This window comes from Haliotis rubra, unplaced genomic scaffold, assembly GCF_003918875.1.
Source record: "Haliotis rubra isolate DU_JTF1 unplaced genomic scaffold, ASM391887v1 Scf671, whole genome shotgun sequence".
NCBI classification, from domain to species: domain Eukaryota; kingdom Metazoa; phylum Mollusca; class Gastropoda; order Lepetellida; family Haliotidae; genus Haliotis; species Haliotis rubra.
In genome coordinates this window covers 398,251-424,262 of record NW_025767381.1, presented here as the reverse complement: position 1 = coordinate 424,262, position 26,012 = coordinate 398,251, and the positions used below count along the sequence as shown (strand labels likewise).

At 41.0% G+C, this 26,012-nt stretch overlaps 1 protein-coding gene and 2 long non-coding RNA genes across 3 annotated transcripts in view; 2 read left to right on the top strand and 1 right to left on the bottom strand.

Annotated features, from left to right (window-relative positions):
• LOC124257754 overlaps positions 1-13,551 on the bottom strand; it is an 18,621-nt gene extending 5,070 nt beyond the window's left edge. Inside the window, exons 1-2 of the long non-coding RNA XR_006893358.1 lie at positions 13,523-13,551; positions 7,428-7,430 (exon numbers count right to left, since the gene is read on the bottom strand). This is a non-coding gene — a long non-coding RNA (uncharacterized LOC124257754). The remainder of the gene's footprint in view (positions 1-7,427; positions 7,431-13,522) is intronic.
• Positions 1-26,012, top strand: part of LOC124257762 (leucine-rich repeat and coiled-coil domain-containing protein 1-like) — a 358,457-nt gene that overhangs the window by 27,239 nt on the left and 305,206 nt on the right. The gene's annotated exons all lie outside the window — the stretch shown is intronic.
• Positions 13,473-26,012, top strand: LOC124257755. Its single transcript, XR_006893359.1, has 3 exons — positions 13,473-13,543; positions 15,805-15,808; positions 25,992-26,012. It is a non-coding gene; the product is annotated as an uncharacterized LOC124257755 (long non-coding RNA).

Genomic DNA, 26,012 nt, shown 5'->3' with positions numbered 1-26,012 from the left:
AACCCTGTGGTTCCAGACTAGTTATAATACAATGTTGTACAACGAACAATAAACATGCAGTGTTATAGAATATGGTGATACCTGTTTGGAAAAGGAAGCAACTTCTGTAGTAATATAGTATTCTGAAGTAATGGAGGAAGTTGAAATCCATTGCCGATCCTGTCTTTATGGCTAAAGGGTTTGAGTTCATTTGAACCAGTCCCAAATTCCACAGGTCTACTGTTGCTTGTTTTGGCGTTAAGAGATTGTGAGAGGTATTACCAAAAACTATGGCTTCTCTCTACATTTAATTTTATTAGTCTGAAGTTTTCTGTTTTTCAGCAGGTTTTTTTGCTTCCTAGTCTTCTTGTTTCCTCTAAAGTCCTTGATTACTGGTCCTTTATATTGTTTATGTTCTTCTTCAATTCTGTTGACTGTTCAGGTTGACCTCCCATAGTGCCAACTTAATTTGACATTATACTTCAGGAGTGGTAGGCCTTTTTGTTATTTAAAGCTGCAGTTATTTAAAGCTACAGGTCTGGAACAGGCTATTCCTGACAAATGGAATAGGATTTACCGAAATATCCTTTCAGGGCAAAACGTTTTATTGATTTAAAGTGAGATGTGTGAGATTCTTTTTGAGAAATGCGATAAGGTGGAACACAATGTGACAGTTTCGTGTCTTTTCAAGAATTTCTGGCTATGGTGGTCTGATTTCAGAGTGAGTGAGTGATCAATAAAAGGTTGTTTATGTTTGGTTGGTTTGTTGGTTGTTTAATGCTGCACTCAGCAATATCATAGCTATATGGCGGCGATGTGTAAATATTCGAGCCTGGACAATCCAGTGATCAGCATCATGAGCATCGATCTATGCAGGTTGGATACGATGACATGTGTCAACCAAGTCAGCAACCCAATCCCATTAGTTGCCTCTTACGACAAGCATGGGATACGGAAGACCAATTCTAAGCCGGATCTTCACAGGTTGTGTTTGGTAAAACAACAGCAATACTTCAGTAATATCATATACTCGTGAAGATCCGGGTTAGAATATTGATCTTCAGTAACCAATGATTGTCGTAAGAGGTGACTAACGGGATCGGGTGATCAGGCTCGCTGACTTGGTTCACACATGTAATCGGTTCCCGATTGTGTAGATTGATGCTCATGCTACTGATCACTGGATTGTCTGGTCCAGACTCGATTATTTACAGACCGCCACCATATAGCTGAAATATTGCTGAGTGCGGCGTAAAACTTAACTCACTCACTCACTCAGTAATATCATATGTGAGTGTCTGGTTTGAAAGTTTTGTTTCTTTCTTGTTTATGCCACTCAGCAATATTCCAGCTGTGTGACAGTGGTTTGTTAATATTTAAATCAGTGAATTGTCTGGTTCAGATTTGGTCTTCCTTCATAAAGACTTTACCTGCTGGACTATTGCTGAAAGTGGGGTAAATCCCAATTCACTCACTCACTCACTTAGAATTGATCTTCAATGCTTGTCGTAAGAGGCGACTAACGGGATTGGGTGGTCCGGCTCGCTGACTTGGTTGATACATGTCATTGCATCCCAATTGCATAGATCGATGGTCCTGATGTTGATCACTGGATCGTCTGGTCCAGACTCGATAATTTACAGACTGCCATATGTCTGGAATATTGCCGAGTGTGGTACAAAACTCACTCACTCACTCACTCACTCACTCACTCACTCACTCACTCACTCATACTCACTCACTACTCACTCGCTTTTGAAGATATTTAGATGCATTAATGCTGATTGGAGCATTGAACAACAAATATATCAAACAGCTGGAATATTGCCAACTGCAGCTTTAAATATCATTCATTGAGAAAAAACAAGAAAAGACATTCAATGAATCATTCACATTTTATATTAATTAACTGTGTTATATATAATGGTTGAAGGCGATATGGTATGTAATGCACATGCTCCAGAAGAACGGCACTCCGTAATTCATTCCATGCAGTGAATGGGTACGTTATAAAATAGTAATCTCAGAGACTTTTATGAATGGTCCCTGAGTCAGTGTTTTTTTATCACCCCTTCCTTTAAATTTCGAACATGAATTGGCTCATGACAACACGTGACGATCAATAGCAGACATCATTAAGAGCAAATGGTCCCATTTCAATAGACATGGGTGCAACATGCCATCAAATAATGTCATTTGCACAGCACAGTAAAAAATTGTCAGAATCCGAAGGCATGTCTTTTATGATTCCATTGACATATTTGTCACAGTGTTAGTGGGTTATTTACCGGCCTATCTGTATGCTCTGCTCATTACACTGGTTGACTGGATGTTTTCTGTTACTTATGCGTGCAGTTCGGTCTGTGATTTGCAAACTCTTTTGTGGTCATGGCAGTAGAATGGCGTCAACCGTTTCGGTCACAGGATTTGGTTTTCATGTTTATCCACATGCTCATCGCAGAAGTAGCTTCCAAAGCGAAAAGAAAGAGTTTTCTGAATTAGCGTTGACATAAATGTGAACATTCCCGATCGTATTAAGATCACTGATCATCAATCTGCAGGACATTGATATCATGATGTTTACCCCATGCTACTATGATGAATGTGTCTTCTTTCCTTTTGTTACAAGGAATAAGTTTTAATGAACCATCCAATTTCGTCCTCAATGATTTGGACTTTAATGAATAATCTCAGTCTCGGTCTCATACATAGTGTTTGCCATGACGCAGAAAACCTGCGTATGTGACGCACAAATTATCTCAAATACGCAGTGAATTAAGAAGCTTGCATCATTGTTGAGGCAAAGCTACTGGACCCTTAGTTTGCTGTTGTTTAACACACAAGGTAAGCTCATACCGCTAACAATCAATATCACAGCACATGATTACCCTGGATAACCCAAGCTGCCTCTTAGATGCTTGAAGGTTAAAGTCAGATGACTTTTTCCACTGGGTACCCATTTCCTGCTGGGTGAACAGAAGCAATTTTGACCAACTTACTTGCCTAAGGTGGGACCATATGTATCACATGTGCTTCGTTGTGGGGCAGGACTGACGTCCTAGAAACTCTCAGGAGTCAAGCTGCCAAACACGGTCACCCATCCAAGGACTCTCCGAGCTCGACGTTGCTTAACTTCACCGATTTGTGACCTGAGCTTTGAGCACAGGACCACACGCCACCACATGTAACATGTCCATGACTTCCTCTCATGACATCAGGGTGTCATGATGACTCCTAAATATTTATGCCAAGGGCAAACACTGCATACATTTGTTTAGAGACAGACTTCTAGAAAGATCTACTGATCACTGTACTTCTAAAATGACATTTGAACTAGCATCAGCAGATTCTGGCATGCCTAAGGGACTTAACTCTTAACACCTATGCCTTCTATGTTATAAAAATGACTGTGTATACAAGTAACACCTGTAGGTTCCTTCACAGATGTCATGATGGTTTGATGCTGCTTAGATAATTTCTACCAGATTAGAATTTTTGTTGCTAATTCAATATGAACCATTTTTAATTATAGCAACTCGCTTTAATTCTGACAAGTCTTTATGGTAAAAGAGAAACCCCAATAATCCACATATTTCATTCCAAAATGTTTAATTAATCTGTGTTATTGTTCCTTTTATGTAGTAGACTGTGTTAATATCAGCGCTTAATAATCGTAAACTTGATAAAAATAGTAAGAAACGTAATACATCTGAAATTCATAGTTTTCGCCACTCACTAGTCAGTCAAACTGACTTTACTTGAAGCGAGCATGACAGGCGTCCACAGTGACAGCACATACTCCTTTTGCCGATGTCTTTGTGGTGGGAACCTGTGAAGATTCGGGTTAGATTTGGTCTTCAGTAACCCCTGCTTGTTGTAAGAGGCGACTAATGGGGTCTGGTAATCAGGATTGTTGACTTGGTTGTCACATGTCATCGTATCCGAATTTGCGTACATCAGTGCTCATGCTGTTGATCACTGGATTGTCTGGTCCAGACTCTGTTATTTACAGACCACTGCAATGGGTGCAGCGTAAAACTAAATTAACTCACACTCAATTTTGGGCGGGATAAAGATGCAGAAATGCATGTGATGCACGATTAATTGTCAGAATGTGTTCAGCGAGGATTGTCCAGAATATATGTGGTTCAGTTTATCATGTTATTCTGTGCAAATGTTGGTAAAATCTACTGAACTTGTGCACGCTTTACGATTTTGTGAACATTATTGGCCTGGTTCCAGTTTTTAAGCTTGTCAGAGACAGCCTCATTTCATAATGTGACTGAAATGGATGTGTCACTTTGATCACTTTTACAGAACAAATCCGCTGTATGTATTCAGAGGTGTACAAAAAAACACCTAGTTCATCAAATAATGGCTTGTGTTATTGATGCAATAAAACCAATCTAATAAGCTTGGTGTCTTAATCAGATACATATGCAAATTAGGCTGCCCAGCAGGAGCTACTTTTATGCTCCATACATGGATGCAATGCCCTTTTCCTCAAGAAACTATTGACTAAGTTTCCCATTATCCTTAGACGTCAGTTTATCAATGTATCGCCATGATTCTGTGGACTTAATTAGCTGCATGTCATTTGACACTATATAATGTATTGTGCGTGTAACCCAAGTATTTTATTCATACAGAGTTTATGAAACTTCTTCACGGAGTGAAAATTACATCATAAACATACATATTTTAAGAATGGCATTAAATGTTTAAGAGACTTTTTTCCAAGTGTGTTTGCAAATTGTAATCTGTGTGTGTGCACACTTGCGAAGTATTTACAACAGACAAACTTGGAACCCTATGTATCCATCTGGTTCAGACTGCTAATCCAAGCACTTCTTCTTGCTTGTTCAGCTCTTTATAGCATTTGAAGTTTTCCTGAACCAATCTTCTCTTCACCCTTCTGTGAAGTTGTCCTTAACTATGCACCTCTATAATGTAGGCTGTGAAGTTGTCCTCTATCAAGCACCTCTATAATGTAGGCTGTGAAGTTGTCCTCTATCAAGCACCTCTATAATGTAGGCTGTGAAGTTGTCCTGGGTCAAGCACCTCTATAATGTAGGCTGTGAAGTTGTCCTGGATCAAGCACCTCTGTAAAGTAGGCTGTGAAATTGTCCTGGATCAAGCACCTCTGTAATGTAGGCTGTGAAGTTGTCCTCGATCAAGGACCTCTATAATGTAGGCTGTGGAGTTATCTTGTGACCAATCACTTCTGTAATGTAGGCTGTGAAGTTGTCCTGGATCAAGCACCTCTGTAATGTAGGCTGTGAAGTTGTCCTGGATCAAGCACCTCTGTAATGTAGGCTGTGAAGTTGTCCTCTATCAAGCACCTCTGTAATGTAAGCTGTGAAGTTGTCCTGTGACCAAGCACCTCTTTAATGTAGGCTGTGAAGTTGTCCTGGATCAAGCACCTCTGTAATGTAGGCTGTGAAGTTGTCCTGGATCAAGCACCTCTGTAATGTAGGCTGTGAAGTTGTCCTGTGACAAAGCACCTCTGTAATGTAGGCTGTGAAGTTGTCCTGGACCAAGCACCTCTGTAATGTAGGCTGTGAAGTAGTCCTGGATCAAGCACCTCTGTAATGTAGGCTGTGAAGTTGTCCTGGATCAAGCACCTCTGTAATGTAGGCTGTGAAGTCGTCCTGGATCAAGCACCTCTGTAATGTAGGCTGTGAAGTTGTCCTGGATCAAGCACCTCTGTAATGTAGGCTGTGAAGTTGTCCTGGATCAAGCACCTCTGTAATGTAAGCTGTTTTACTGTTATTACACAGTTTTCAGATCCTTTATTTACCACACAAATCAAGGAGACTGTAACAGCATCGGTGTCATTTACATTATGGCTTTTGCCTCATGGAAGATGTTCAGAGCTGCTGACTGATTTAAATTCTTGTGGTTTATTACCTTTTCAGTTCTTTGTCTAAGACTCATATTGCTATAAAGTAATGGTTTGTTTTAACTGGCTAAGCCTTCTGGCACTCTTAGGCACTGCATTATATCAAAATGTATGTTAGGATGACATTTGATAGATAATTAGGAGATAAACATACTGTGTTGGAAAATCAGAGGTATATTATGAAATTATCATAGCTCTAAATTTGATTTAAAACCAAACGGGTAATGCAGTTTATATACATACAGAGGCAGAAGACTGACTGACTGACTGAATTTGGTTTTACGCCGCTTTTAGCAATATTCCAGCAACATCACGGCGGGGGACACCAGAAATGGGCTTCACAAATTGTACCCATGTGGGGATTCAAACCCGGGTCTTCGGCGTGACGAGCCAACGCTTTAACCACTAGGCTACCCCACCGCCCCCAGAGGCAGAAGAAAACATACTACTTTATGGTTAAGGGGCGGTGGGGTAGCCTAGTGGTTAAAGCGTTCGCTCGTCACGTTGAGGACTCGGGTTCGATTCCCACATGGGTACAATGTGTGAAGCCCATCTCTGGTGTCCCCCGCCATTATATTGCTGGAATATTGCTAAAAGCGGCGAAAAACTAAACTCACTCATTCACTCACTCACTTTATGGTTAACAACTTCTTGGTTTAAAGGCAAGAATGTAATGGTTGTCAACTTGTGGTTTGTTACATTAGTGACTGTTCCATGTAGATTCTGAAGCCATTTTTAAGCTGGAGTGACTGCAACTGAGTAGTAACAGGTTGGTGTTCATGATAAGTTGTGTTAAGCTGGCGATTGAACATGAACAAATGGTAGTGATAACAAGTCGTACACAGACATTTGGAAGATGCCAGATGTTGAGCAACAAATGGCACACAGGTAATGAAACCAGATATACAGTAAGGGTTAAAAGTTGCACGAGCTCAAGTATTTAGACTTTTAGGTTACTAATTATAATAGCTGAAATAGCTGATTGTTTATTAATTAAAATAATTGAACAAGCTGATTGGTTACTAATATTAGCTGAACAAACTGTTTGCTGACCAATTAAAATAACCAAACAAGCTGTTTGGTTACTGTTGGTAAATGGTTAGTGATCACATATTGAGAGTCAGTTCCAGGATTATATAAAAGGGATCACACTTGACCAGTGTATGAAACATACATCATGTCGGAAAACACATCTCCAGAACAGAACAGAACTTTTATTACCCTCAGGCAAGGATACTTGGCATAAGAGGGACAAATATACAGTTGAGAATACATGGGATTGCAGTGTGGTTTACAAGGAAGATTGTACAGTTTTCATGATAATACTACAAAATATACACAGTTTTTAAAACACTAATTCGTTTACAGTTAAACAATTCGTTAAATTTTAAAACATTGTGTTTTTTAACAGAATGGTTTGGGATATAAGTTTTCCGATGATGTTTGAAGAAAGGGCAGACAAAAATGTAATGAAATTCATCTCCATCATCACCCATGTCGCAGAGGTTACACATTCTTTCTTCGAGTGAAATTTTGTGTCACCTACCTACTTCTATAGGTAAACGATGGCTTCAAATAATCATCATCATCATAATCATCATAATCATCACTGGATCATGCAATGAACAAAAGCACATGAGTAAAAGCATGTTAGTTGTCTTCAGAAAATGTGATGTACACCCCAGGCACCTCCTTCAGGATGCACTAGTGCTGATGTTTTTCAGCATAACATATGTCTACATTAACTATATTTTCTTTTGTGTAGTGTGCTGTGTTGTATAATGCACACACATCATTCTTAGAGACCCGTGAAGGTCCAAGTTAGAATGAACCTTCAGTAACCCATGCTTGTCGTAAGAGGCGACTAACGGGATCGGGTGGTCAGGCTCACTGGTTTGGTTGACACATGTCATCGGTTCCCAATTGCGCAGATCGATGCTCATGATGTTGATCACTGGATTGTCTGGTCTAGACTCGATTATTTACAGACCATTGCCATATGGCTGGAATATTGCTGAGTGCGGCGTAAAACTCAACTCACTCACTCATTCTTAGAAACAAGGGGGAGGGGGCGGCGGGGTATCGTATTGGTTAAAGCGGTCGCTCGTCACACCAAAGCCTGGGTTCGATTCCTCACATGTGTACAGTGTGTGAAGCCCATTTCTGGTGTCCCCCGCCGTGATATTGCTGGAATATTGCTACAATTGGCATAAAACGTGGTTAGCCAAGTGGTTAAAGTGTTCGCTCATTTTTAGAAGACCCAGGTTCGATTCTCCACATGGGTACAGTATGAAGGCCATATCTGGTGTCACCTCCTGTGATATTGCTGGAATACTGGTAAAAGCAATGTAAAACCATACGCACTCTCAGAGCAAGCTTAAGCAAAAGATATGGTTTCTTATTTCTGTGCAGTGGAAAACTACACCATTTTGCTTCTGGTGAATGAACTAGAGACAGCAAATTTGGTCAATGAAATTGTGAATTTTCTGATAAAGCGTCACTAGACATATTGATTTGCAATTATTCACACCCTCCTCTGCCCAGCTGTATCTTCTTTCAGAAGTGCACGCTGTACATAAGCTGAAAATATGGTACATTTGATGTTTCACCCTAGCTTCGGCAACAGTTGTCAAGGAATTGGATCAGTGTCTTAACACTTTAGTCGAGTTGTTCTTTCAAGCATGGTGGCGGTGGGGTAGCCTCGTGGTTAAAGCGTTGGCTTGTCACGCCGAAGACCCGGGTTCGATTCCCCACATGGTTACAGTGTGTGAAGCCCATCTCTGGTGTCCCCCGCCGTGATATTGCTGGAATATTGCTAAAAGCTGCGTAAAACTAAACTCACTCACTCACTCTTTCAAGCAGGCAAGGTGATTACCAAGTATCTGTCTGATGGTGCTGTTGATGCAGATGAATTTTTTCACACGTCTGTCCTATAAACAAGTAGTGGTCGGCACGGACTCCATATATTGTGTCTGAGTGGGGTGTCAGTGTTGAACTGGTATGGAATTTCAGTGGTTTAGCATCATTAAATTGGCATCATTCTAGATTAGCAGCCAATGTGTATGCATTTCGCTGTGTAAGTGCTAACATTTTTAATTGCTTTTCAACCCCATTTCCCTTCAACCCGTGAAGATCAGGGTTAGAATTGATCTTCAGTAACCTATGCTTGTCGTAAGAGGTGAGAGTTGGGACAGTCTCGCTGACTTTGTTGACACGTGTGATCGTATCCCAATTGATGCTCATGCTGTTGATTACTGGATTGTCTGGTTTACAGACTGCCGCCATATAGCTGGAATACTGCTGAGTGCAGCATAAAACTAAACTCACTCACTCACCATTTCACTTCACACTAATGTAGGCATTAAGGTGTATGAGTGAGTGAGTTTTGTTTAATGGAGAAACCTACGCATAATGCTACAACCAACATTAAACAGAATTAAATGGAAGTATGTTGTTGTTGTTTTTTTCATAAAATAATTTCATTTGCACTACATATAAAATATATTTCAAGCTGGTTTGTTTTTGGAGATTAACATAAAATCAAGCCTGACAATTGTTTGTCATATTTCTAAATCAGGAAAATATTTTTGGTGGTTTTGGGTAAGAAGTACCATAAATAATGTCAGGAATATGTGTTCTGATGGTAACACTCTAAAACACAGATTTATGGGTCATGTTTTAAAGTCCAGTCTGGTTTAAGTCGCATGGTGCAGATTTACTAGACTACTCTGATCAACCTGGAATCTGACGATGTCAAACAATGTTCACTCCATCTCACAGCTGGTTTGCAACTCGTGGTACATCTAAATATTCAGTGATAACTGGTGGGATCATGTAGGTGGTAAAAGTGACGTGGGCAAGAAATCCATAGCAGGACGTGTGAGCTGCTTTGCTTCTGAGAGTGATGGGATAAATATATCAGAAAACTCTCCCAGCATTAGATCTTTTCTGACTTTTCAGCAAATATGTGTGCAAGATACCAAGAGTACATCACACCTCCTCAGAACCAGCTTGTCTAGATGAGCTAATTGTGATGAAGCTGCTCAATCTTTCATGAGTTATATTGTTTCCACTGACTCGGTCATTCTAGTTGAATTGAATCATTGCTTTAACACCTGGTGTTGTCACTGGGTTTCTGTGATCCTTTCGTATAATTTTCACAACTATTTTTCTTTTTCACACCAAACAGAATTTGTTTCTGGAGACAGTCAAGGCTGGTTGGTATTTTTCACGGACGTTTTATATTTCAGCAACACCTTCCTGACATATGTGCTAGTAATGGTATTGATGATGATGTAAATGATTCTGTCAGAACAACCATCAGGTTCTTCTACCTTGGAAACAGCCAGACTGACAGCTCCCAATGTGTACATTGTGTACAAGTCCTATACTGGTGTCACCACCCTGGTGTACAGGCCCTATAATAGTGTCACTACCCTGGTGTACAGGTCCTATACTGGTGTCAGCACCCCAGTGTACAGGTCCTATACTGGTGTCACCACCCTGGTGTACAGGTCCTATACTGGTGTCACCACCCTGGTGTACAGGTCCTATACTGGTGTCACCCCCACAGGTGGTCCCATACTGGTGTCACCACCCCAGTGTACAGGTCCTATACTGGTGTCACCACCCCGGTGTGTACAGGTCCCATAATAGTGTCACCACCCTGGTGTACAGGTCCTATACTGGTGTCACCACCCTGGTGTACAGGTCCTATACTGGTGTCACCACCCCCTGCGTGTACCCATACTGGTGTCCACCCTGGTGTACAGGTACCACCCTGTGTCACCACCCTGGTGTACAGGTGTCACCCCCTGTCCCATACTGGTGTCACCACCCTGGTGTACACTGGTGTCCCATACTAGTGTCACCACCCCAGTGTACAGGTCCTATACTGGTCCCCAGTGTACTGGTGTCTGGTGTCACCACCCTGGTGTACAGGTCCTATACTGGTGTCACTACCCCAGTGTACAGGTCCCATACTGGTGTCACCACCCCAGTGTGTGTACAGGTCCTGTACTACCAGTGTCACCACCTATACTGGTGTACAGGTCCCATACTAGTCACCACCCTGGTGTATGGTCCCATACTGGTGTCACCACCCTACTGTGTACCACCCTGGTGTACAGGTCCCATACTGGTGTCACCACCCTGGTGTACAGGTCCCATACTGGTGTCACCACCCTGGTGTACAGGTCCTACTGGTGTCACCACCCCAGGTACAGGTCCTGGTACTGGTGTCACCACCCCCTGGTGTACAGGTCCTATACTGGTGTCACCCTACCACCAGTGTACAGGTCCCATACTGGTGTCACCACCCCAGTGTACAGGTCCTATACTGGTGTCACCACCCTGTACAGTGGTGTCACCACAGGTCCCTATACTGGTGTCACCACCCTGGTGTACAGGTCCTATACTGGTGTCACCACCCCAGTGTACAGGTCCTATACTGGTGTCACCACCCCAGTGTACAGGGTGTCACCACCCACCACCTTGTATACAGGTCCTATACTGGTGTCACCACCCCAGTGTACAGGTCCTATACTGGTGTCACCACCCCAGTGTACAGGTCCTATACTGGTGTCACCACCACCAGGTCCTATACTGGTGTCACCACCCCCTGTGTACAGGTCCTATACTGGTGTCACCACCCCAGTGTACAGGTCCTATACTGGTGTCACCACCCTTGTGTACAGGTCCTATACTGGTGTCACCACCCTGGTGTACAGGTCCTATACTGGTGTCACCACCCTGGTGTACAGGTCCTATACTGGTGTCACCACCCCAGTGTACAGGTCCTATACTGGTGTCACCACCCTGGTGTACAGGTCCTATACTGGTGTCACCACCCCAGTGTACAGGTCCTATACTGGTGTCACCACCCCAGTGTACAGGTCCTATACTGGTGTCACCACCCTGTGTACAGGTGTACAGGTCCCATACTAGTGTCACCACCCTGGTGTACAGGTCCTATACTGGTGTCACTGGTGTCACCACCCCAGTGTACAGGTCCTATACTGGTGTCACCACCCTGGTGTACAGGTCCTATACTGGTGTCACCACCCCAGTGTACAGGTCCTATACTGGTGTCACCACCCCAGTGTACAGGTCCTATACTGGTGTCACCACCCCAGTGTACAGGTCCTATACTGGTGTCACCACCCCAGTGTACAGGTCCTATACTGGTGTCACCACCCCAGTGTACAGGTCCCCATATACTGGTGTCACCCACCCCAGTGTACAGGTCCTATACTGGTGTCACCACCCCCATACTGGTGTCACCACCCCGGTACAGGTCCTATACTGGTGTCACCACCCTGGTGTACAGGTCCCTATACTGGTGTCACCACCCTTGTGTACAGGTCCTATACTGGTGTCACCACCCTGGTGTACAGGTCCTATACTGGTGTCACCACCCCAGTGTACAGGTCCTATACTGGTGTCACCACCCTTGTGTACAGGTCCTATACTGGTGTCACCACCCCAGTGTACAGGTCCTATACTAGTGTCACCACCCTGGTGTACAGGTCCTATACTGGTGTCACCACCCTTGTGTACAGGTCCTATACTGGTGTCACCACCCAAGTGTACAGGTCCTATACTAGTGTCACCACCCTGGTGTACAGGTCCCTATACTGGTGTCACCACCCCAGTGTACAGGCCCTATACTGGTGTCACCATCCTGGTGTACAGGTCCTATACTGGTGTCACCACCCCAGTGTACAGGTCCTATACTGGTGTCACCATCCTGGTGTACAGGTCCTATACTGGTGTCACCACCCCAGTGTACAGGTCCTATACTGGTGTCACCATCCTGGTGTACAGGTCCTATACTGGTGTCACCACCCCAGTGTACAGGCCCTATACTCCCCAGTGTACAGCTGAAAACCCCTGTGTATTGAATATGAGACCCAAGTTTGTGGAAAATATGAGAAAATGTATCAGTATGTGCCAAAATAAGCGTTAGTCATGGAAACAGTTTATCCGTATGACAATTAAAACCCTGCCTTGGTGGCACTGTTACAAAATGCACATGACTAAATCTAATCCTGTGGGTTTGGGGACAGCATATTGCACCTGAGAAGTACAGGTCAGTACTAATCTGGAAATGGATATCATTCATTTGGCATGCTGTGTGTTGTGATGCGAAAAGTATTTGTGTAGCTGTAAGACATTCTGACATTGAGACATTTCCCACACAATCTGTGTACCGAGCGCCTCCGCTGCCTTGAGGCTAATCTTCAAATGGTGGCTATGATTTTGCAGTCTGCATAGTGATGGTTTTGTAGTTGTTAGACATCAAAGTCTTATTTGAACATTCACTTAGCTCTGAACAACTCAAGTAATGTAACTCCAATCTAGATATGGAGGTCGATGAGTGTTTATGGGATGAGGGAGAGAAATTCATATGGTATTACTGTCGAATATACCAGTCTTGGACAGAGTACTATATTTCACAAAGGAGCTGGTTAGAGTATGGGCAGTTTGGTAAAAGCTGTGAACTGTTGTTGGGTCTGCTCTGCTGACAGGGCTTGTGACCTTATGTCATGGTTTTCCTTAAACTTGACCAAATGAAGCTGTACATCTTGTTCGAGTTTGGACCAGACAATCCAGTGATCAACAGCAAGAGCATCGATGTACTGCAGTTGGGATACAACATGTGTCGACCAAGAGGTTTCAGTATCATTTTCAGTATGGCCTCTGTGGCAACCCAATTGAAAATGATAAAGTCTTTTTTTTCTTCATTTGTATACCCCTTTTTAAAAATGTCATAAAATTAGGTATGTTCCATTTGATTTGTATATTTGAATGTTGACCTAATATCAAAACTACAAACATTTTCCTGAATAAAATTGGTCTAAAAGACACTCCTATGTGTACTTTCTGTTCAAAAGAATTAGAAACAATTGTCCATCTATTCTGTAATTGTTGTCATGTTAAAAAGATTTGGAAGAGTTTGCAGTAGTCTTGAACCCCATGTCACCTCCTCTCACCAATTACTGTTTCTTTGTTACTTTGAAGTAATCAAATGTCATGAAAATGTAAGAAATTTTGTTAAAAAAGCTGAAAATTTGAAAAATGTGAAAATGGAAATGCTAAGAAAAGGAGCATCTCAAAAGTTCAATGTTAATTACAAAAATAATTCTTGATTTTTTTAAACCTTCCACCAACCAAAATTTACGTAATTGTGAAAAAGTTTACAGCATATGCCAAGTAATTATATCTTTGTAAAGTTTTATTGCTGCATTTGTTTTTCAGACATTCCATTATGTCAGTATGGCTGTTTACTTTCACCCAAATTGGTCTTCTACCAATGACAGAGATGCTTTATTTACAGAGAAAAAACATGATTATTTCATTGGTTATTTCTCAACTTGAAACCTAAGTAAACTCACCGACCCTGTTTCAGCTCTTTAATATGGCCTTAACTGGATGGATTGTTTGATTGTTTTGGGTTTTTTTGAGATTTATTCAAATTTACTTGATCTTCATTTTACCAAATTGAATGATTGGGTTATTGTTTCTGGTATCCATTCTTTTATTAGTTATATACACTTATGATCTTATCTCATTCTAATACCCCATAAAGATCCAGAATTGATCATCAGTAACCCATGCTTGTCGTAAGAGGCGACTAACGGGGTCAGGTGGTCAGGCACGCTGACTTGGTCGACACATGTTGTATCCTCTTGCTGTTGATCACTGGATTGTCTCTTGCTGTTGATCACTGGATTGTCTGGTCTAAACTTGATTATTTACTGACATCTTCTTAACCATGTAGTCTGGAATATTGCTGAGTGTATGCGTGAAATAATTAACTCACTCATTCTATTAGTTCACTTTTGACTAAGAATACATCTTCTTAACCATTGTGGACTTTTGGCATTTACTGTAGCAGTTAGGGGCATTACTCCCATATCTTAATGTGGGCTTTTGGCAACTAGCCTAGTGGTTAAAGTGTTTGCTTGTCACAGGTTTGATTCCCTATGTGGATACAATGTGTGAAGCCCATTTCAGCTGTTCCCCACTGTGATGTTGCTGGAATATTGCTAAAAGCAGCATAAAAATATAATCACTCACCCACTCACCCACCCACCCACCTGTTGTACAAATGGTTTTCTTACTGTTGTCTGCTAAGCAGCCTATGTGCATGGGTGGAGACTGAGCGAGAGTTGGACGTGATGTGCTTCAGTACATTATCACGTTCGCAACATGACCAGGGAGTTTTTCGACTATGACTATGTTGTCGATATGAGGAATAAAGGTGTAAACCTAAACTCTGCCTTCTTTTTACACCCACCAACCTACCCACTCACTCACTCACTCAACGCTGTTTTGATTGTTTTAAGGAACAGGCCCTGTAAACCCCCAAACTTGAGAAATCAATATTCTTTTTTCATTCATTAAACTTTTCAGCAGATTCAACTTCAGTCCTCATCATTCCCTTTCAGCTTGATAGTGAAAATGTCACCAAATTATTGTCATATTTCTGTATTGTGTAGTATGATCTGTTTTTGAAAGTTCAGAAATGGAGCTTGCGTCAACTCCTACACCAATTCAAATTGCCTAGACTATCTTGAATCAAGTTTCCACAACGACAGGATTCATTTACTGTATATTTGGGTGTAATGCCCACTTGGATATAAGATACTGGACCTTGCAGGTATTACATTGCAGACAAGATGGTAATTAATTTCTTCATGTTATATATGTGGAAATAATCACATTAAATCTGATATTGTTAGCTGATGAAAATAATGTGTACCGTAATCTATAATTGTCCTCATATTCTTTATACAGTATATCACTGTGTATGAAACGAACCCCATCTATAAAACAACCCTTCTTCCCCTTTATAAGTATCTTCAAACTGTGGTGGTGTGTGGTTCTGCACACAGAGCTCAGGTCACAAATGAGTTCAGCAACGTCCAGCTTGGAGAGTCCTTGGATGGATGACCGTGTTTGGCAGCGTGACTCCTGAGAGTTTCTAGGACTTCAGTCCTGCCCCTCACAATGAAGCACATGTGATACATGTGGTCTCACCTTAGGCAAGTGAGTTTGGTCAAACATGCCTCTGTTCACCCAGCAGAAAATGGGTACCCTGTGGGATAAGTCATGCAACTATTAACCTTCTAGCGCCTCACAGGCAGCTTGGGTTATCCGGGGTAATGATAATCAGATTGTTTGGGCGCTTCGAGCATGCATTATGCGTGGAGAAATGTGCATGATAAATGGACTATTATTATTATTATCATTATTAAACTAAATGCTAAATATAAACCATATCTGTAAAGCAATCCTGAACAAACCACATCACCAGCACAGACATCATCCATGTTTCAGTGAAAAGGTCTTTGTCTACTTCGTGGTTGTTTTTTTCATTACAACAATTTAATTAGATATATATATTTATGGAAACAATGGCAATACGAGGATGATTTAATGTAAATGTATTTGTGTAACTGTTTACGAAATTGTATCAGAAAATTTGATATGATCCTGTTCATAATTACTTAGATTCTTTTTGCAATATTCCAGAATATCACTGTGGGGGACACCAGAAATGGGCTTCACACATTGTACCCTATGTGGGGATTCACACAAACCGGGTCTTCAGCATGACGAACAAATGCTTAAAAACCGTTAGGCTACACCACTGCCCCCAATCATGACTGAGGCAAGGCTCATTTAAGCTATATGAGTAGAAATTGTATAGTATGAACAAGGAATTTGTATGTTAGTCACCTCTTTCGACAAGCATGGGTTGCTGATGATCAATTCTAACCCGGATCTTCACGTGATGCAGTTAAAACAGAATTGTGAGCTATGCATAAGGCGACCCTCCCCTTTAAATCCCTTTAATTCTAGCATAAAAACATTTGCCTTATACATCGTGATATGCATTATTTATGAGTGAGTGAGTGAGTGAGTTGGGTTTAAGCCGCTTTTAGCAATATTCCAGCAATATCACCAACAATATCACGGTTATTTATTAGTGAGTGAGTGAGTGAGTTGGGTTTTAAGCCGCTTTTAGCAATATTCCAGCAATATCACGGTGGGGGAACACCAGAAATGGGCTTCATGCATTGTACCCATGTGGGGAATCGAACCCGGCCTTTGGCGTGATGAGCAACTTTTTATGCTTGAACCACTAGGCTACACCCCTGCCCCCATCATTTATGAACTTGGTAATGTGTATCATGGAAATAATATGGTTGAAGATATTGTCATATATATCAGCAGTGGTACAGTAGTATCCTCGACAACTTCACTCGGGAAAACAGTTCAAATGATAAAGATCTGTTTGTTTTGGGTTTGGAATGGGGCGGGTGTGTGTGTGTGTGTGTGTGTGTGTGTGTGTGTGTGTGTTTGTGTAAAAAAAATTAGGCAGGGTTCAGTGTCGGCACGGGTACTACAGAAATGTACCCTAGACAACATCAGAACATTCAGAAACGTACCCTATGACAAGTCCATTTTGCATTGTGCTGTTTTCTTGATCGGAACATGCTGTTGTATTACATGCATTTGATTGTGTTTTATAAGAGTGAGTGAGTGTGGATTTACGCAGCTTTTATCAATATGCCTGCAGTTGAACAGGAACAACTACATATGGTTTTGCTTTTGGGTTGCGGAATATTGACTCATCCCCCAGTTTAGGGCACCAATTACGATTCTGTATTTTGACTTTGTTTGGGAAATATTTCTGTATACAGATAATGAGATTAACAGGTATAAGATATACAGGTTAAGATTAGAGTTGGGGCTTCAGATCATTGTCAGGGGGTCAGATTAGAGTTGCAGCTCCAGATCAGATTGTCATCTTTGTTTATCATTTTGGGCAGGCATCATCATACTCGTACTCTGAAGTTTCATGCAAATGGTATAGGTCAGCTACAGGCAACTTCTCCCACAAGTAGCTGGGCTTTTCTCTCAAATATACTGGCCTACCAACATATATTTGAATGACAGGATAAATGTGTTTAAAATCACATAAATCTTCTTCATAGCGGTTACTACTTACCTATCTAGTAAATTCTTCTTTTGAAATGGGAACGTTAAGTAGGCAAGAGGTTAAGCATTTGCTGATCATATTCTGGGTTTCATGAACACGAGGGTACAATATAAGCCAATTCTGGTTCAGTCCCACTGTTATGTGGCCAGAAGGCAAGGCGATGCTCTCATTTATTACGTATATTGGTATCAACATAACAAAGCAAACAGATATCAATAACAAGAGAGAGTGGTTTCCATTCAGCAAATGAAAGGAATGTTGACCTTCAGTTTTTACGTTATCATCATGTTGTCAAGATGATTAAATCAAGATGTTTTTGATTAGGTTAGTATTGGCAGACACGCTGTGGAAGGTCAAGCAGCCATTGACATACATCCATGCTTGAGTGCAAGCAGATACCTTGGCAATGCAGCCCAAGTTGGTTATGGGTCAATTAGAAGAGTTTACTGCCCTCTCAAAACTGTCTCTTGAAGATGATCTGTTTTCTCAGTTCAAAAGAAGATGTTGGTCGATAGATGATAAAAGACAAGTAGCGTGTGGTTTGATTGCATCAGAATTGGTAAAATTGTGAAAAATGGCAGGAATTCTCATTAATTACTCATTAACAATACTCTGCCTTGTTCAAAAGAATGCTTGAAGTGTGCTGGGAATGGTTCTTCTTGAATGGTGCTTGCTGGTGATGACTGGAAGGTATTAGGTAACGGGGAGACTTCAGGATGGAGTCGGAATGACTTCATGTTGGTTTTATGGTGATGGTGAAATCAGGTTTAATGTCAGATCCAAGAATATTGCACTTGTGTACTGATGTGCCTGTGTGTGTTTGGCAGTTTGGACAAGTCTGGATTAGTCTTGTTATATAATGCTAGACTACAGAGAATATTGTACTTGCGTACTGATGTGCCTGTGTGTGTGTGTGGCAGGTTGAACTAGTCTGGCTTAATGTTATATAATGCTAGACTACAGAGAAGCCATGCGACAATTTTGCTTGGATACTCACTCAAACACATTTTGCTGACATTGAGCTGACCAGTCAATGTTTCTTCCCCTTGATGCTGAGCACCAGCCAGGATAAAGTGCCGACTTTTGAGGTCTTTCGGTATGGACTGGTCAGTGGATCAAACTACCGAATTTCACCTCTCAGAACATACATTTTATCCACTTGGTCACATTGGTGGTTCTGGACCTGTTTCAGGAAGTTATCTTCGTGCTATGACAGCCGTATGTCTATGTTACAGTATAGGAGGTACAACAGTCGTAGCGCTACAATAGCTTTGTGAAATGGGACCCTGGATTTCTTATAGTTGACTGCAGTGTTAAATGTTACTACAAGTTCGTGGTGAACCAGCAATACCTTGAGAACTCTTGTATATAGAGAATCTCACCCGAGTGTCTTTTGATATCAAATATATCACCACGAGTTGATAAAGTTACAAATATCCAAGGCTTGCCGAGGATATTTCTATTTTTATCAACGAGTGGTTGATATATTTGATATCAGAAGACACGAGGGTGAGATTCTATTTACCATCAAAAATCACTCTTCATTAGTTTTCATTGAAAAAAGTACATCATTGCAGTGCAGCATTGTCATAGCATTGTGACATCATCATGCTCATGACGTCATAGCATTGTCAGGGTATTGTACAAAATCTACTCTCAAAACGATATCTCCTAGGAACACAGTTTTGGATGATAAATGCTGTTATTATTCATGTGCCCTTGCATCAACTATACTCTTGAAGTGAAATGCAGGAAAATGTTCTTCAGCAAAATATCAACACTAATGTAGCCTGAAAGTCATTACTTCCTAAGCTTTTCACTTCAGTGGTGCCCTCCATGTAAATACTAGACCCGTGCAAAAAGTATTCGGACACTTGACGTAATTTCCATTGACCTACATGTTATTTCAGTTTAGCAGAAATAATTTTCATGAAGTGAGTGAAGGGTGGATCTTTGTAAAATTTGACAGGCAAACTTGAAGTCATCTCTGCTCTGTGCACATAATTTCAGTAAATTTTCTGACCACTATTTAACTAATGACATCACATTTATCAACTGACGTATGGTTCCACAATGCACGATCCCATAGGCTGCCATGTTAAAGGAGTTCACGGCACAGTACGTGGATTAAATTGTTGCTGTTCGATAAATAAGCAACAGAAAATTAAACAGACCATGTAAAAGCATGTTCCTTATAAACATAGTTTACTGTAGTTTAGACTTGAAGAATGCTTATTAAACTTGCATGAATCACATTTGTTTTGGTTGGCTTCCATTTATAAACTTTAGAACAAGAAGGCCAACAATGTGGGGAGTTACGCTATATGGTGGGTGAGCTGTCTAAGGTGCCAGGCTAGTGATCCAGCGATCTTGAGGTGCATCGTTAACTCTGTTTCCGTGTGTAAAAACATAGTGGAGTCAACTTTGTGTGCAAACTCTTTCCTTTTGGAACANGTGTTGTCACAACCCCTAGTGTACAGTACACAACCCTGTGCAATTAAAAGAACCCATGAATCCGTTGGTAAATGACCAGATGGTGGCCACATGAATACGTGCAAGCACCTAGTTGCGGGTAAAGCAACATGCAGTAAAACTTGGACAAAGTACTGTACATGTGTCCCAGTCCACCCAGCTGTGAATGGGTACCTTGTTAGGATGAGAAAGCCACATTAAGTCGGTGCGCCTAGTGGCTGCACAAGGTGTATGATCCCCAGGGATTTGAGATTGATAATACAATGTGCCGTTTGAGATTGACATCCAATGATCAAGGGAAAAATGACTTGTGAAGCAACAATGTTGCTTTCCATGCCAAATGGAACCCATTATGCTGACAATTGAGACTGATTCTTGATGTGTTGTATGACATCTACATAGAAACCAAAAGACATTGTAATTTTAAACCTTTTAGATTTTAAAATTTTACATTTTCTATGAATTATGATAGCAATAAGCAGCATTTCATCCAGGCATGTATATATCAACATGACTGGTGTTCAGTTTCATTGAACGTGATCATTTTTACAGTGGCCATGGGATCCATATTGCATATTGATGCTTTGGACATTACACTGACTGACTGACTGAGTTTAGTTTTACGCCGCTTTTAGCAATATTCCAGCAACATCACGGCGAGGGACACCAGAAATGGGCTTCACACAATGTACCCATGTGGGGATTCGAACCCGTGTCTTCGGCGTGACAAGTCAACGCTTTAACCACTAGGTTACCCCACCGCCCCTTGGACATTACAGATAAGTAGCCTATGGCTTAAAGCAATTACTTGTGAACCTGAAAGCCTGTGTCTTATTTCTCTTATGGGTACCCGCCGTGATATTGCTGGAATATTGCTAAAAGCGGCGTAAAACTAAACTCAGTCAGTCAGTCTTATGGGTACACGTGTGAAGTCCAGCTCTGGTGTCTCTGGGCGGTGGGGTAGCCTAGTGGTTAAAGTATTGGATTGTTACACACGAGGTCCATTCCACACACGGGTAAAATGTGTGAAGTCCATTTCTGGTGTCCCCCTCCGGGATATTGCTGGAATAAAAGTGACGAATAGCCTCACTCACTCACTCACTCACTCACTCACTCACTCACTCACTCACTCACTCACTCACTCACTCACTCACTCACTCACTCACTCACTCACTCACTCACTCACTCACTCACTCACTCACTCTGTGACATCAGTGGATTATTCCTGAAAAGAATTGAATGAAGTATATTAAATATTATAAGTATTTGCCAAAAAAAACACACCCAAAAATACCACATACTGACAAGTACCGACAGTGTTGTGAAAGGAACTATTTCCTAATTCTTTGAAGATTTGTCAATTCTTTGTAAGTTTTGTAACTTCCAGATGAGCTACAGAACCTTTAGTTTAGCTTCCATTATCCATTATCAGGTACAGATCCAGATTAGGTTGTCATAGTTGTGGGATAACAAGGTTACCAACAGCAGACATTTCTGGTTTGATCTTCATCACTGATATTATATTTTGAATGCAGGTATGTTGCACTGCAAATGACAATGTAAAGCTATTTTGATAGGGAGCTTGAGTACGATCAGGTAAAATTGTAACAAATGGAAAATGCCACTTTGTGATGCTGAAAGAAGAGCTCTTCACTTCAGTATTTACTTCCATTGCTTCCTGATTCTCTAAATATGTTGAATGTCATCTCATCAGAAGAGTCATTTTCCAAACGACTTTGAGAAATTGTGATCTAAATGCACAGTCAGAAATTTGATCTTCCCAATTTTCTGAAAGTCATAAGACATCACTAACTGTCTGTTTGAGAGATTACACAGTAGGAAAGTATCATTTCCGTGTTGTGGATGTAGTAAAGTCTGATGTCATACGATCTAGCAGCTGGGAATTAATCAGGCTTGGTTATAGCAACCAGACAAGTAAACTTTACAAACATTGACACAATACCTTGTGTCTTGAAACTAGCCATTTTCATAACTGTCTCTGATTGAATCGATATCTTTGGTCGAGTGAACAATTTCCAGAGATTTTTTAAAAAGGAAACCTTGTCAATGGTGTTGTGGTGGCCTATTGGTTTTGTGTTCACTCATCATGGCAAAAGACTTGGGTTCTATTCCCAAAATGGGTACAGTGTATGCTGTTTTAGGAACGTTGCTGAACTATAAAACTAACTTCCCCACTCCCACCATTGTCAGTGTTTGATGTTTTGTTTAATGTCACAATGTGCTAATTTAGGAATGATTGCTAATTACTAATTGCATCCCTGTAAGGAAGAGTTGCTATTTTTGCACATGTCAAATGTACCTTCAAACACCCAACAATCTGAGCGCTGCATTGGAAAATGAGTGTACCTTTAAATCTAGTGTTGCATCAGGGGAATGTGTATGGTTTTACACCGCTTTTAGCAATATTCCAGCAATATCATGATGGGGGACACCAAAAATGGGCTTCACAGAGGGTACACATGTTGGGAATCAAATCTGGGTGTACATTTTAATGAGCAAACACTTTAACCTCAAGGCTTCCCCACTGCCCCAAGCTGTGTCTGGACTTAACGATTAATGTTATGCCTTCGTAAAAGTATCTTGTATTTCACAGACCAATTTTGGCTAAATGACGATTTCTTTTCCCAAAGCGTTTGTGTGGCACTTAGTTTGGAATCTTGGATTTATTCCTGAATCGTGTACTTCGTTCAGTTGGTACCATTCCCATACCTATGGATTCGACCAAAACTGAAAATGTCATGACATATGGCATTCTGCCACTTATAAACAGATACCATGTAATTTTTCTGAAATATTGGATATTTCCTTGTTACAAATGTTTTAACTCCAGGTGGTAATATCAATATGATGCTATTGGTCCGTATTGCTTTCATTATTTGGGTAGGTCAGTAAATATATGAAAAAGGTTAAAAGGAAGTATCTTCTTGTAATACCTTGTGACTGTCATATCATTTTTTAGAATGAAAATATATATATGTGCCGTAACAGTTTCAAGAAACATGTAAAGTTACAAAAATGTATTGGTTTTACTGCAGTTACATATGCCATTGCCTCTATTATCAAAGCAAATGGACCCGTGAAGGTCCGGGTTAGAATATTGATCTTCAGTAACCCATGCTTGTCGTAAGAGGCGACTAACGGGATCGGGTGGTCAGGCTTGCTGGCTTGGTTGACACATGTCATCGTATCCCAATTTCGCAGATCGATGCTCATATTGTTGATCACTGGATTATCTGGTCCAGATTCGATTATTTGCTGAGTGCAGCGTTAAACTAAACTCACTCACTCACTCAAAGCAAATGAAGATGAGCAGTGTTTACCAAAATGAAAATAAATGGATTTATAAATCTGAGGTCCTTACTCTTTCTTTGTATATTGGGCGGTGGGGTAGCCTAATGGTTAAAGCGTTGGCTCGTCACGCCGAAGACCCGGGTTCGAATCCCCACATGGGTACAATGTGTGAAGCCCATTTCTGGTGTCCCTCGCCGTGATGTTGCTGGAATATTGCTAAAAGCGGCGTAAAACCAAACTCAGTCAGTCAGTCTTTGTATATTGTTTTCGACTGGCACACCTAGCAGTAATCCAATATTCCAATATTCCAGCTTTACAATAGCTACGTGTAAATACATAGTAACTGAGTATGGACAAGACAATCCAGTGATTGGTATTGTGATCAGTAAGGCTGTAACGATTCACTCGCATATTCGGTGAATCGAACCGTAGCCCTTCATGAATTCAATTCGTTATTCGTGGTCACCAGAACCGAATATGAATGAATATTTACGATTTTTTTAAGGGAGCATGTTTTACTTGAACCCTTACGTCCTTTCCAAAGTGAGATATGGGGCGGTGGGGTAGCCTAGTGGTTAGAGCGTTGGCTCGTCACACTAAAGACCAGGGTTCGAATCCCCACATGGGTACAATGTGTGAAGCCCATTTCTGGTGTCCCCCGCCGTGATGTTGCTGGAATATTGCTAAAAGCGGCGTAAAACCAAACTCAGTCAGTCCAAAGTGAGATATGCAAGAATTGAATATGTACTAGCATTGCAGTAGTGCAAGTCATGTTAGTTTGCCAAGGCCACACATGGTACTGTTGACTATAACTATTACATACCAAATTTGAGTGTCATGAGATCACTGGTTATTGCTGTGACAAATCAAAACTGTCAACATGGGCGTTCCATATTGTGCATCAATCACTTAACTACAATATTGTATTCGTGAATACTTATTCGTATTCGTTACCCAATATTCTTGATAAGTATTATATTCGCCACATAGTGTATTCGTTGCAGCCCTAGTGATCAGTGGTCAGGGGCGGTGGGGTAGCCTAGTGGTTAAAGCGTTGGCTCGTCACGCCGAGGACCCGGGTTCGAATCCCCACATGGGTACAATGTGTGAAGCCCATTTCTGGTGTCCCCCGCCGTGATGTTGCTGGAATATTGCTAAAAGCGTCGTAAAACCAAAACTCAGTCAGGCAGTCAGATCAGTGGTCAACATGATCAGAGTATGATGACGATGTGTTATGTGTGGATCCCCTAGTTGAAACTAAATACCTAACCGAGAATCAGTACGTTATGGCCGCTACATCTGCATCAGGGGAAGGTTCTAGTACATTCCAGAGCTCTGTCTAAATATATACTATTCACACTTTGCTAAGGATCAAATCATGAATTCAACAGAAAACTATGATGTGGGGTCAAATTTGGATTAAATGTCTAAGCTTATTGTAAGCATGGATCCTAGGTTTCAGTATGTCACTGCATCTTGTGGATCCCATACCTGCTATTGACAGGTGTTGTGTACTTGTCAATGACTCGTTCCATGATTTGCAAAATGGTTGATTGGTGCCATCAAAACAATTTTTATGGTTACTCATGTATCAAGTGCATAAGTTAGATTAAAGTGACTGTTTGCCTAAAGGGGGGTTACCATATTATTATTTATCCAGTTTTAAATGGATACAATTTCAAATTATAAATCTACGTTTTAAGTAAAGTTGTGAATTTTTGTGATCCTTAGCAAAGTGTGAGTAGTATATAGTACAAGTATAAACCCCCACTACCCCTCACTAACTCTACAGGTACAATGTATAACAGTTGAAACTAGGGCTGCAACGAATACACTATGTGGTGAATATGATATGTATCACAACTATTGGGTAACGAAAACGAACAATTATTCACGAATACAATATTGTAGTTAACTGATTGATGTACAATATGGAATGCCCATGTTGACAGTTTTGATTTGTCACAGCAATAACCAGTGATCTCATGACACTCAGATTTGGTATGTAATAGTTTATAGCTGACAGTACCATGTGTGGCCTTGGCAAACTAACATGACTTGTGCTACTGCAATGCAAGTACATATTCCATAATTGCATATCTCACTTTGAAAAAGCACATAAGGGTTTAAGTAAAACACACTCCCTTATAAAAATTGTAAATATTCGTTAATATTCAGTTCTGGTGACCACGCATAACGAATTGAATTCATGAAGGGCTACGGTTCAATTCACCAAATATGTGAGTGAATCGTAATAGCCTTAGTTGAAACACTGTTGCACAACTTATAAGACTGTCCCACATCACAATCAAGTAAGTCTGCGAGCCTGACCAC